This window comes from Anas acuta, chromosome 5 (genome assembly GCF_963932015.1).
Source record: "Anas acuta chromosome 5, bAnaAcu1.1, whole genome shotgun sequence".
NCBI lineage: Eukaryota > Metazoa > Chordata > Aves > Anseriformes > Anatidae > Anas > Anas acuta.
In genome coordinates this window covers 59,269,439-59,284,191 of record NC_088983.1, presented here as the reverse complement: position 1 = coordinate 59,284,191, position 14,753 = coordinate 59,269,439, and the positions used below count along the sequence as shown (strand labels likewise).

The 14,753-nt window shown below is 39.5% G+C and overlaps 1 long non-coding RNA gene across 4 annotated transcripts in view; it reads left to right on the top strand.

The window, feature by feature from the left end:
• The window catches only part of LOC137857922 (uncharacterized), a 236,476-nt gene that overhangs the window by 164,405 nt on the left and 57,318 nt on the right, over positions 1–14,753 (top strand). For all 4 annotated transcript variants that reach the window (XR_011097381.1, XR_011097380.1, XR_011097379.1 and 1 more), the window contains one exon: positions 13,334–13,449. This is a non-coding gene — a long non-coding RNA (uncharacterized lncRNA). The remainder of the gene's footprint in view (positions 1–13,333; positions 13,450–14,753) is intronic.

Here is a 14,753-nt window from a genome sequence, read left to right as displayed (position 1 = left end):
AACTTCCAAAATGTTGCAAATGTTATCCTTGTGCTTAGCCATGTTTTCTCCTATTCTTCCCCACCCCTTCAGCAAACCTGGCTGTGAAGTCCCCTCTGTCCACACATGTGCTCAGTGAAGACATCTAAACTCATCAGTGATACACAGAATCATCTGGGTTGGAAGAGACCTCCAAGATCATCGAGTCCAACCTCTGACCTAACACTAACCAGTCTTCCACTAAACCATATCACTAAGCTCTACATCTAAGCATTCCCACTTGCGCCATCACCAGGCATGTGGGAGAAGAGACCAACCCCCACCTTCCTACAGCCTCCTTTGAGGTACCTGTAGAGAGCGATAAGGTTGCCCCTGAGCCTCCTCTTCTCCAGGCTGAACAATCCCAGCTCCCTCAGTTGCTCCTCATAAGACTTGTTCTCCAGGCCCCTCACCAGCTTTGTTGCCCTCTGGACTCACTCAAGCACCTCCATGTCCTTCTTGTAGTGAGGGGCCCAAAACAGAACAGTACTCATAGTGTGGCTTCACCAGAGCCGAGTACAGGGGAACGATCACTTCCCTAGCACTGCTTCTTATACAAGCCAGGATGCTGTTGGCCTTCTTGGCCACCTGAGCACACTGCTGGCTCATATTCAGCTGACTACCAACCAATGCTCCCAGGTCCTTCTTTGCCTGGCAGCTCTCCAACCACTCATCTCCCAGTCTGTAGCTCTGCTTGGGGTTGTTGTGCCCCAGGTGCAGGACCCAGCACTTGGCCTTGTTGAACTTTATGCAGTTGACCTCAGCCCATTGGTGCAGCTTATCCAGATCCTTCTGCAGAGCCTTCCTACCCTCGAGCAGATCGACACACGCACCTAACTTGGTGTCGTCTGCAAACTTACTGAGGGTGCACTTGATGCTCTCATCCAGGTCATTGATGAAGATATTAAAGAGGACCGGCCCCAGCACTGATCTGTGGGGATCTCCACTAGTGACCGGCCTCCAACTGAATTTAACTCCATTCACCACAACTCTTTGGGCCCGGCTATCCAGGCAGTTTCTAACCCAATGAAGCATAAGCCAGTCCAAGCCATGAACAGTCAGTTTCTTGAGGAGAATGCTGTGGGAAATGGTGTCAAAAGCCTTGCTGAAGTCAAGGTAGACCACATCCACAGCCTTGCCCTCATCCACCCAGCGCGTCACTTTGTCATAGGAGGAGATCAGGTTCGTCAAGCAGGACCTGCCTTCCATAAACCCATGCTGACTGGGCCTGATCGCCTGCTTGCCCTGCAAGTGCCATGTGATGACATGCAAGATAATCTGCTCCATGAGCTTCCCTGGCACTGAGGTCAAACTAACAGGCCTGTAGTTTCCCGGGTCTACCTTCCAACCCTTCTTGCAGATGGGCATCATGCAGAACAAAGATTAGGAAGCCTCTTCCAGTACAAGAGGATGGGCTTTGATACAGAGTTCCTGAAGAATACAACAAAGGTTTGGAGCTTTTGAGGATTACTTTTTGTTTTGATTTAATTAAAATAGTTAATTAAATTATGGGATTTACTGTTGCAGAATGCAATGGAAAGCAAGATTAGCTACTCAGAAAGGAATTTGATATACTTATGGAGAAAAAAAAATAAATGGCCGGAGTGTCTAGTAGCCTGTGGTACAAGAGGTTCAAGAAGTTTCCAAACAGCTGATTTCCAGGAGCTGGTAGGACATGCAAGAAGATATACCTTGTTTCTTGTACTTTTTTTTTTTTTTAAGGTGCTCTTGGTCTTTGTCAGAGGGTAGCTGACAAAGACAGATATACCTCTGTACTAGCTTATTTATGTTCAGTCTCAGCTGGGCTGTCAGGTTAAACTCAGATGTTTTCTTTCCAGCAGCAAGTTTGAGACCTGAATCTGCTGGATTTGGATGTGGAACAAGCAATGACCAGAAAAGGATGGGGGTGTGTGTAAAAATAATGGTTACAGGGTCATCACTATCCTTTGTGCAATGCCTTCTAAAGCTGTCCTTTCTAGATGAAACTGCTTAGCCAGCAGGCTCCAGACATTCTGTGTCCTGCCATCTGCCACAGCTGGTAAAGTTAGAACAGTTTGTCCATAGATATGTCGTCTTTGGAAACATTCTGATGTGTTTATGAGATAATTTGCATAAAATGATATCCACGTACAAAATGTGGTAGCTCTGAGCCAAATGTTTTTCCAAATTATTTACATAATATTTGCTGAATAATTCTGGCAAGGAAATTTTGAACGACCTGTTTGTAAATAACTCATGACAATACTTTTCATTTAAAATTTGGACTATTTGGATTAGAAGTAAAAGTGGGTATTCCTCCTCCTTGAGAGGATAATGCATAACACTTAACAGTTGCAAACCTGAGGGTAGTGTTGCTTGATTGCCACCATTTTAAGACTCTTGCTTTCAAATACACACAGTGTTTCCAGGTTGTAGGCAGTTAATTCATGATCTCCCCTCCTTTCAGAATGTGGTAATGTTAATAATTCATCTTCTAAAAGAACTCTGAAATAGCTGTGGAAACATTTCTTGTAATATGTGCTGCCTTTGTAATTTTATCACCACCACCCTGGATATAAATACCTATATTGTATCTGAACAAACACAAATAGAAGCATGTAATGGTGTCTTGTTAGGGAAAAACAAACAAACCAAAACAAACAAACAAAAAACAACAACAACAAATGATGCTTTGATTTTCCTATTCTATAGTGTCAGCTTCTATCCACACCTTCTGAAACTTTTCTTCATGTGCTGTGTGTGCAAAAAGATTTAGGAAATCTTTGCATTTGAGGCTGACTCACACAAAGCATCGTGTATGTCTTTAGAGTTCAGAGATGACTACCACTGGACCGTCAAAAGCCAGCAAAACATCCTTCCACGATATTATGCCAGCTGGCTAGGATAATTTAGTAATCCATATCTTCTGTAAACTTTTTTTGTCTTGTATACGGACTACTTTCAGTCCTGGAAGCGGTGAAGACTCTGGACCCATGTGTCTCCAAAATGTCAGTTTGGAAAAGAAACAGAAAATGTTGTAGTTAGCTAATACTAATTGTCATTAATGAAACAGCATTATAAGCAGCTTCTGTCTTAAGGCAGTAAAGCATCCTCTGAGGTGTGTCAGAATTCCCATTAGGTTGGGTAACTATTATGAAAACTATAATCATGTTTCAAACCACTTTGAAGCGGTGATGTCAGTAAGAACATGAAAGCTGCTACCAACGTTAACACAGGCAGGAAATTTAACAGGGACATGAGAAAATAAAGAACACAGCATCTTGTTCCAGTCCTTGATTCTGGTTCTCTCAAAACTTCTAATGGCATCTGTTAAATGCTGGTTAGAGAGATAAATGCTTAGGAAATGCTCTCTTCCATGTTTTTGAGGCACCGTCATCTTAAGTTTCCTGGACATGTCTATCCCGATGGCAGAATTTCAGAGAATAACTGGTTGAATGTGTTATTGAAGACAATGTCCAAGAGAAAATGCTGCTCAGTCTTTCGTTGGATTTTATCTATATCCTATATATGTATGTAATAATAATTGTTTATAAAGTATAACTACAGGTTGTAATTTTTAAAGAATGCGTTTTTGAAGGTTTAGCAATAATTTGTGTGTTACGTAGTAAAGCCTTAGGATCCTAAACATAGTACCTAATTTTTCTTTTGTGCAACCACATCCCAGCCTATACTATTACGCGTGAAGCTTGTACGCTTCCCATCCTTTTCTGTTCAGTGCTTGTAAAACATCTGGAGCACTGTATCCAGGTTGGGGCTCCCAGTACAAGGAGGATATTGGCATGCTACAGTTAGGCCACCAGAATGCTGCTGTCTTGGTCAGAAGGCTGGAAAAATCTGATGTGTAAGAAGCTGAGAGAGCTCAATCTGTTCAGCTTGGAGAAGAGACAGTTGTTCCTCTCTTCACCTACCTGATCAGAGGATACTGAGGAGATGGAGCTAGAATCTTCTTGGAGCTGTATGGTGATAGACAGAAAATAATGAAAATACCGGTTGGAATCTGGAAAACTGATCAGGTACTAGGAAAATATATTTTCATGATATATGGATTCCTGGAGAGGATGTGGAATATCTGCCCTTGGAGATGCTCAAGACTTGACTAGACAAAGCACTGAGCAACTTGATCTAATTAGACCTGCTTTCAAGCAGGATGTCAGAATAGATGGCCCCTGGGCATCCCTTCCAACCTTAATTACAATTCTATAAGTTCATGGTTCTAAAAACTGACTAGAAAGGCTTTATCTCTAACTCAAACATAACCCATAACAAAGATAGGTGGGAGTTGTTGCCGTTCTTTCTTGGATATCATAAAGCATGACAGCTGAGAGTATTTTACAGCTATCATCCTGAACTTGGGGTATCTCAGAGTGTTGTGAGTCATAGAAGAGTGGTCAGGATCATGCTAAGTTTGCTCCATAATCTAGTAAACTCAACACCCTTGGGACTTCAGTCATCTGGACTAGATCAGACTAGGCCTTGCAGCTGGTTCAAATCATTTGGAAGAAGTCACAGCCCCATTGCAAATCTCTCCTGTGTTTTACCTTTCTGTTCTATTTACCCAATTCACTGAGGTCACTGTGCTTTGAAAGCAGATCCGTATTAATTAATAGACAATAAGAATTGTCTATTGCTATGTTTAAAGAAGTCTGATTTAAAGTAACAGAAGGATTTGGAACCTGAATAGCTTAAAATAGATGTGGTTGACTGATTCTATTGTAGTAATATAGTGTCAAAACACATTAGCTGAAGAAAAAGCAAATAACCTAAAATGTTGACTGCATCATGTAAAACTGTCTTGGTGGAACTCTGTTGGCTTTTTCAGCACAAGCTTACTTTAGCTTAGTGTTCCATTCTCTAAAACACAAAGATGTTCAACATGACAGGCCTACTTAAGAGCATGCAGTGTGCAAGCTCTGTGAGGGAAGAGTCAAACGTGGCAAAAATGTTCACCAACAGTCTTGCAAAATAAATCTTGCTCACTATATCTATAATCAACATCTGAAGTCTCAAACGTTATCCACAAAAAAAATAATCTCATTAGGTTGCTAACAGCTACTGCTGGAAGACAGGCTTTGGGACTTTGAAGGGGGTCTATTTTATTTTGATGAGTGGCTTAAACAGGCATTCAAAAGGAATCAGAACCAAAATACTATATCGGAGTTTCATAAGGCAAAATAAGGTCATCAAGGAGAGTTTTGGAATATCCTAATTCTTCCAAACCTTCATTTAAGTTCTTGGCTAGATTCTCTGAAGATTCTTGAGTTAACAAAGGAGGCATAACCATTAAACTAAGAACAAAGTTGTTATTTCATGTTTGTATAAGTTTTATACCCATACTACACTACACTAAAATGGTTAATCCTTAAATGACTGTCAAGGCATTAATAAATTGATCTCAAGTTCTACTTTTTCAATAGTAATGGTTTATAAAGCAATATATTCTTGCCATATAGTTTTTCTTGTTTGTTTCCTTGTTTTTTAAGAAAGGGAAAAAAAAAAAAACTTGAGTTTTTTTCAGAAAATCCTGTCTAATAATTGTTGTGGCTTAACCTGGCAGGTGGCTAAGCACCATGCAGCTGCTTGCTCACATAGTGGGATGAGGGAGATAATTGGAGAAAAGGTAAAAATTCATGGATTGAGTTAAAGACCCTTTAATACGACAGAAAAGGAATGGAAAATGATGATAAAAGGTACAAAACAGCTGATGCACAATGCAATTGCTTGCTGCCCAGCCAGACCCCAAGCAACGATACCTCCCAGCTAAGCCCTCTCCCCTCACTGTCCGGTTTACCATTCAGCACAGTGCCATGTGACTTGGGACATCCTTCTGGCCAGCTAGGGTCAGCTGTCCTGGCTCTGTCCCCTCCCAGCTCCACGTGTATCCCCAGCCTCCTCATGGGCAGGGCAGCACCAGCAGCTCAAACAGCCTTGGCTCAGTGCGAGCTCTGCTCTGCAGCAGCTGAAACATGGATGCATTATCAGCATTACTCATTCTGAATCCAAAACACAGCACCATAGCTGCTGCTAGGAAGACTATCCCAGCTGGAACCAGGACAATGATCCAGAACCTTTAGAATATAAATATTAATTTCTTCCTTTTTTTTTTAACTCAAGAATTTGTCTAGTAAATGCATGATATCCATAGAAGTTCAAATGAAAATTAAGAGGCTATGGAAAACTACCCAGTTAAAGAGAGGTAGAAGAAAATAATGTTTTTGGAAAAAAAAAAAAGGGGGACTGTTTGGTGGACCTGGGAGAGGCCCATATGCGAACAGGGAGGTACGGGAAATAGGTTTGGTTTAAAATTGCATACATAGAGCATCAGCTTAAGCGCAAGCAGCTTGCTTAATTTTGCAAGAATCTCTTTAGCCACCCCCAGCTCCTACTCTTAATAGCCAGCAGTGTTATGTTATCAGAGGTTAGGGCTGGTATGTTAATATACTGTGACAGTATTTATATTTAAAAGATGGAGTGCATTTTAACTGGAAATGTTGCTTAGCAGTTTCTCTCAAAGGACATATTTTGCTTCAAGATATTGTACTGTTGTAAAAAAAAAAAGTTAATGGAAAGTTAACAGTAAGTACAGTAAAATTTTTCCACCTACTCTGTACTGTTTTCATGATTTTTATTATTATTATTTATAGCCCAATATTCCAATATGACTATTCCTATGCAAGTAAAGCCTGCTTATACAGCTGGGAAATCAAGATATTAGCAGAAAGATGATTTTAAACCTTATTTCAGGTTATAATTATTTCAAAGGACAATGTTTTTGCATAGAAGAGGTTTTAATAAAGATTTTAAAACTAAGCCAAGTAACATGCAAATGAACAAGTAATAATCAGGTAGCAAACAATTCCTGTCAGTTTCTTTGGTAAAATAAACCAGTATGTAAAAAGCTTGCAAATGTGATTAGGATGTCTGGCCTGACATTTCCCAATAATGCTGTTGACAAAATGTCCATCAGAAGTGTTTGCTTACTGTGGAAATCCTTTAAAAACATAAAACATGCAAAACCAGATCATGTTTTTGCGGCAAGCTGTACAAGCTCACTGTGGCTGTCTTGGTATTTAACTCAGGACAGATAAGGTTTATCTTATCAGACACTTCTTCTTTCTGGGTCAGAGCCCATCAGCAGAGGAGCAGCCATGCAATTCCTCGAGTGCCCAGCATGTGCTCATCAACGAACTACATTTGTGGGAAATGACATCCCTTGAGCTGCCTGAGGAAAAGGGAGGCTTGGGGGTGCTAAATTCTTGCTGCCCTAAGGTGCTTTTGAGATGGTTCAAATCAGTGGGGGTCTAGATTTTTAGGACTCCCAAACCACATATTCTGTGCCCACTGAGGGGCAGTTAGTGCTTCTGCGAGAGCTGGAAGCTGCTGGCTTGCTCAAAAATGAGGCATGAGCGTTAAGCTAATCTTTTGATGGAGTTAAAAATGCATCAAGTTTCAGTAAAGTTTGCCACTATAAAAATAATAATTCATCTGTTGAGTTCATCAGCCCTTGCTAGGCACCCATTCCATACTCTCAATGTCACCTTGTTACATGCTGAGTAAAGAGAAAAAAAAAAAAGAAAAAGCATAAAAGTTAGCCTTGTTTAAAGTAGGGGACTGGATCCTAAGAACTGCATCTAATGCATCATCCTAGGAACTGCCTAAGTGAGTCTTCTGTGGCCAGCCCCAGGGGAATCCTTCAGGAGCAATCTCACAATAGTCTCTGGAGCTAGGGATGCTATATGATACTGCAGCAGCACAAACAAACAAATCAGTAATGTTGTAATGTTTGCACGATGCTACCCATGCTCTGAAAGTAATATTCCTTGGCACAAGAACGGGAGAGAACCAAAAGAGAGAATAGAGAATAGGTAAACATCCGTTAAATTGTCATTTAGTAGTTGGAAAGAAGCATATTAAAATGGGGGGGGGGGGGGGGAGGGCACTGTAGAAACTGCTAGTCCTCTAAAATATTTTTGATTTTGATCAGATGGAATTGAAATCAATATCACATTTGAAATGCCTTGGAACCCCCAAAGGTAGCAAGCACTCCTTTATTTATGACAGTACAAAACAAACTTCAAACTAAGCTGCCCACTATATTTATTTGAGTGACTTTTAGTATGTCTGGAAAGAAAGGAGGCGGGATGGAAAAACAATAGAAGAGGAGAAAGGCTGCTTCATGTTTCCTCTGAAATGTTTCCTGGATTCTGATTGACTTCCAAGAAGGTGCTGCACTAGCAAAAAAGGGGGAGAAGAAAGTAGGAGAAGGACTGGCAGTCATTTGAGCATCTGATCATGTTCTTCAGCTACAGATCACATAGGATCTGATAGATCCTATATGATAGATAATATGAATGAATATGATAGATGGAGCCTGCCTTAGCTTCCCCTGTTAACATCACCATATTGTGGGAGTGGGTAGCCCTTCGCTCTGTTGAACATCTGCTGTCTGTTTAATGAACATTGTTTTGAGGTAGCCTATTGCCAGCATCAATAAACTTTGAAATGCTGTAAGTGTTTTTAGCTCTTGTTGATAGAGAGGCCACGTAGCAAATACCAGCCTGACATTAGTTAGTATTTTTACTTTTTTTTATGTAGTTGAAAATTCATGGCTTCAAGTGCTAATGCTGGGATGTTGACTACCTTTCATCTCACAGTGATGTTAGTATATTACCAAACAGCCCGTACATTAATATCATGCAAAAATGCAGTACTCTTCCTTAGGTTGTTCTGGACTCAACAGTCCAATTTACATGTTTTACTGTTGTTGTTTTCCTATTAAATTTGTTTTTAAGTCACGCTTCTCTCTTTGAGATCGATATGCACAAATAGAAAAGCTATTTTCAGCACCATCATGGTTTTATACTACGTAAGCAGTTTAGTGCTGTAGGCAAGAAAGAGTACAGGTAAAATAACTTGTATTTTAATGGCTAGTTATTTCCTGTGTTAACGCTTCTGCCAGGTTGCACTGAAAGTCAAAGACAGCCCTTCAGGTATACACTTTGGGAAGCATCTCCTCTCAGAGAAACAGATCTAATTGGTATCTGATGCTGTTCCAAAAGGAAAGAAGAAATTAGCATCAGTGAAACTGACTGCATATATTCTTATTGCATGGCACATTGGGATGTGCAGCTCTTCATTAAAGCATCCTCATAAATGATTGAACTAGAAAGCATGTTTCATTTCTGAATGTATATAGAGTGACTCTGGAAAAAAAAAAAAGTTTATGAATTAAGTTTTGCATTGCATGATGATTTTCTGCGTGTGAAAACCCTGTGCCTTTTTGAGTTACAAGCTTCTATTATTTCCCCTGGAACTCTTGCTTTTCTGGATGCTAAATCAGATTAAGAGCTGGGTGAAATGAGAAGTGCTAATACTAAAAATACCTTTGTTTCTGAACTGTGGGGAAAGCACCATATTAACCTTTTCAATACCCTGTCTTGGAACTTGTGGCTCAATAGCGAGCCACGTACAAGGAGGCTGAAGGACCTGAGGACCTGCAGCCTGGGGACCCAGCTGCCACTGGAGCTGGGCGAGGCTGGCCTGGGGAGCAGAAGCAGGTGGGCAACTGATCTGCTCGCCGCCTCTGAGAATAAATGGCAAGATGCTGACATCTGGGACCAGTGAGCCTCTGCTGTGCTGCTTTGGGCTGGAGGCCAGATCTGCAGATGTCAGAAGGACTGGAGCAGAGCGTCTTTGAGGAAGAGTAGTAAAGGGTATTGCTTGGAAGCGGTTTGTGCTGAAGCAGTGAGAAAGCAAGGGACCAGCCGTGCATCTCTAAAGCCTGAGGTGGTCTGCAGGAAAACTTGTGCAGTTGTTTAACTGTTAAACTTGCATTTTCTGATACCATGTGTATTCTACTGCTCTGTTTTATACACTTTTTATTCTCTTCGTTAACCATTAGAAGTTCTGTGTAGATGTTAGGTCAAATCTGGTGTTCAATAGATGTCTCTCTTTCATGCCAAAGTAGTTTTTGATTCATTAAGAAGTGACTTGCCCAACTCAGCCAAAACAAAAACAACCACAAAAAACACTTTGCTAGGAAAACTGGTAGGCTTATAGTAAAATTTTCTAATGCTGTGCATCTCTAAATTTTTTTTTTTTTCCTGAGAATCCTAAAACAAGTTTCATGGGTCAGCTGATGTAAGGGCTCTGAAGATTTCTGGGCCACTGGGTTTTAACCTTAAATCAATGCAATAGGGAGTAGTATCAAAATGTGATGGCTTTTGCTTCTACTATTAAAAAGAAAAAGTCCTTGTGTTTTATGCACCTCTTTTATGTAGCTTCTAGTGTATAATCAAGCAGTATTAATGTGAGGTTTAAAAAAAAAAAAGACAGTAATAATCAAAAATGTGTTGGTAGCTGTCAATGATTTCAGGTAGTTATAGTGAAATATTGGTAATTGTTACTGTTCTTACAGACATTTTAATTTGCAGTTTTGATGGGTTTTTGTTTCATCTCAGATGATGTGTGCGTTATTTTGCCCTGAGAGGGTAGAAGTGAAATCTAATAATGAGCTTGAAATCAACAGTAAGCAAACTTTCAAATAAAATCACTTTTTTTTTTTTTTAAGAATTACTAGTTTTTCCCCTACTTTTGTTCCTCTCTATTTAGAGAAGCATTATAAAAAAGGAGCACAGTGTGTCAAAGTCACCTCAAGATGCAGTTCTTTCCAGATACTCTTCTTGTCTGATAAAGTTGTTCTGATGCAGTCAGACTTGCTTTTGCTTTTTGCAAGCGTCCCTGTTTACAGACATGTGGTTTTGTTGCAGGAGGACACCTGCTTGCTTTCCGTGTCCCAAAACAGCAAGGAGCCCTCATGGCTTTACTGTATGTGACTGCTGAACCTGCCTCTTCCTCAGCAGAACTGTTGCTGGTAGCTTAGAGGTGAAAATGATCAACAGTCTACCTATTACCCTGCCATTTCTCCCACCCACGTCAGCAGATGGAGCTGGGTCTGTGAGGATGCTCTGTTTGCGCTGTAGCTCATATTTCTTTGTGTTACAATTGGCGGCTGAATTAGCTGTCAGGCACAGGGTGAGAGCTGCTGGTGCCTTCCCACACATGCCCCGGCTTCTCTAGCTCAAGCAGAGGGCACTTGCTGTGCTCTTGGCTGCGCCTTGTTCTGTGGCTTTTCCTCTGCCTCAGCCAGGGCCTTCCCTGGTTGTGCTGCTTGTCTTGAGGCCCTTAAACCGTCTGTTTAGCCATCTGGTTGTGTGCAAGTTGAGTTTGTCAAGAAGGGTGTTCTTCAGGTAGTCTGGTGTCTTCCCTGTCACGGTTGTGACATGTAATCTTACATGTGTTACCTCTCTTCCAATGTCTTTATACTATAAGATTTGGAGCCAGCTTAGGATAACATTTTAAACTTTTTAATTCTTGAACCTGAGAGTTATTTGTAAATCAATTAACTTAGCTTGTTTGGTTCTGAGCATTTTGGACTTCAATAAACTAGTTTAAGAAAGTTAACAAGTGGGTTGAGCTTCCCTCTTGTGGCTACACCATGTAACTAAACACATTTTTATAAAATAACAGCTTACTCCTGATAATCTTTTTCACAGAGGAAAAAAAAAATCCTCTGTGACCTCTCTTGAGTCAATTGCTTGGGATTTGCTGGTTTTGAAAACTCCAGCTGTTGTTCTTTTATCGGCATATCTTATAATTACAGCATGAAAGGGGGAAAAATAAAGAAGATTTAAGGGTGACAATTAGGAACAAGTTGTAATTAAGTAGAAAACTTTATTTTCTCCCTCTGCTTGGGGAAAAAATCCCACTTACCTCACTAAGGCTTTTGGTCTCAACTCTTCTCTGCCAACTCTGTGGTCAGCCTCTTTGCTCACAAAGTGAGCAAGTTGGTATGAATGAATAAAATGTTGACCATTTCTATATTGGTTAATGGTGTCTACCCTTAATTTTTCTAGGTTCATGTTTGCTCTTCAGTAAAAAGATGGGGGTTTTATGCATCTTAAATGAACTGTGATATTAACTTCCCATAACATTCTTCCAGGAGGGAAGGCTTTTGTCACTTGTTAGCTTCCTAGGATATTTCAATGGCTTCTTTGCATTTACCTCAATTTGGAGAAAGCTTAAAAATCGAAGAAGTCACCCCCATGGTTTGAACTGATGTATTCACTGAGTTTGGCCATTAGGTAACTGGGTTGCCTATTCTCAGTGTGGGAAATTGCAGTTATCTGGTAGGGATTAAAATGCTGACAGTGAAATAATTGGCATCCTAAGCAGCTCATAACTACAAACTACTACTCAAATTACATGTGCATGGAGAATTGATGGTATTACAGAAGAGTAAATATAGTCTCAAAATTTCTGCTTTATCCTGTTCTAGTTATTGCATTGTGAATCTTGCAAGACCACATATCATTTCTTCCTCTTGTCACTTAGTTGATGTCTAGAGATGTTTCAGCATTTTCAGTGCCAACACCTACTCCTGGAGCTGAAAGGGGATCTTTGCTAGTTTCACGAGATAGTACAGTGATTTACACAGAGCTTCTGCAGCCCTCCCTATATTGTATCTGATCATTTGGTCAGGACCATGCTGCATGATTTGGAGGATGTAATATGTACAATTAATAGAATATTTTGAAAGACCTGTAAAAATCTCTCTGACTTAGCTGTAACAATGAATGCCAACAGAAGGTCAAAAAACAAACAAACAAAACAAACAAACAAAAAAGAAACACTCACCAATGCAGTATGCAGGAAGATTTAATTGAGTTTGTAAACAGAAGTAATATGATTTTCCTCTTATTAGTCATTAGTTTTCAACATTATTTTTTTCAGTAAATTACTACTTTTCCTGGTTCAGCTGCAGTGCAGGTGGTAAAGTCAAGTCCACATTACAAGTGATACTTAAATGAGATTGTTTGTACAGTGAGGAAATTGTCAGGAATTCACAAGATAATGTCATTATACCTAGCGCACACAGGAAAGTTAATGAATGGACTGTGTTGCTCACCTGAGAGGTTTTTGTTTTTGTTTTTTTTGTAAAATAGGTACAGTGTGTAGAAGATTTGTAGAAGTATATAAAGTTATTACTATAGAGAGAAAATGTTGTTTTTCCATGTTATTCTACCACATTAACTAACCCACCACTTTCCTAAAGCATTTCAGTTAATCAACAGGAAAATCTGTGTATGATCTTGATCAATATTAGTAAGCAGAAGTAATTTACTGGTTAGTTTACAAGACTTGACCCCTTGGGATCACCATGGATAATTATTCACGAATCAAAGATGGTCTTACAGCATGAACTATTTTTATCTTTTTGAGAGCACATTCAAGGCAAAGCTTTTCTCTCAATTCACAGAGTGTTTAAAAACACAGTGCAGCCTGAAAGGAGAGACAAAATCAGAATCATGGTATGGATCCTGAGGACAGAAGTTACAGTGACAAGTCCTGAAATAAGCCTTCTATTTTTTCACGGTAAGATGTTGTTCCCATATCCTGAAATACTCCTCATTATGTTAGCTTGGAATTGCTTGTTTTCTTTTTTTTGAAACACTTGGTTTTAAACATTTTTTTAGTATGTATTAAATGCATGCATTTTCTCATTTAACAATTACTGTCTTTATGACAAGCAGCAAAATGTAAGTAGCCAGTATTTAACATTACATACTTTGGTATACTAACATAACAAGGTATGTGTAGTTTTCCTTATTCTGTTATGATATAGCTTGAATGGTCTGTCAGTCTTTGAAGGATGAAGGGACTAAGGATGATTGTAGGACAGAGGAAGAATCTGTAACTGTTTATCTTGCTAAGTGGATCAGAGAAAGCAGTTTTAGTGGTACTTTATTTTAAAACTGTTAATGCAGTGAGGATGAAGTGCATGTGTGTGTGAACATCATTAAAACTCATGCTCTTTTTCGACTGATTTTTGGGTATGTTTAATGTGTTTCTGATTGTGTGATTCTGAGTGGCATTGACTCTGAGGAATTATCATTTTTCTTTCTAATGTATCAGTGCATGAAGTAAGACCAAGGGCAAGGTTATACTGGGAAGGTCTATTAAATCCATTTGCTTTGGTGAGAGATAAACAGGCTCCTTTGCAAGCTGTTCCATTGGGGTATGCTGAAAGATTCGTGTTCTTTTGCAGTACGTGTCAGTTGATAGTGGCTAAGGGTGAATGTTTTATTATGTTTTTAGTATTTTTTTAGGCTACTTGGCTTTGTAAAAGGTAATGATGGTATCTAATTTCTTTTGCAAGGTGTCATGTTGTTCAAATTGGTCCAGTTTCTCTTTCTGAAGTAGAAGATAACCAAAAAGTATTTAAGGTCCTGTAATAAGCATTATCTTGTACCTGTAGCTAAGTACAGATGAATTTTTGAAAGATTCCAGTGGTACATAAGTAATACAGTAAATAGCCAGATAATAAAATTAAAGGATTTGATTCTTAGCTATTATGTGCCATGAAATGGGGGGGCGGGGGGTGGGGAGGGAAATAAAGAAACTGACTGAGAAGTGCAGTCACGTTCAGTTCTCAAGTAGGGATATTTAAAACCATCAGAACTCTGCCCAGCTAAGTGTTTAACTGTGATTTTTTTCCCCCTTTTGTTACTTCAGCCTTTTCTTTAGAAAGATATGTGTCACAACACTGTGATTAACAGATGAGTTGTTGAAGTTATGGTGAGGATTAAGGATGATTTTGCTTTCAGTGTTGAAAAATAATGTCTATTCAGAATTGCAGTACTGATTTGATTGATATTAAATGTATTTTCTGAAAATAT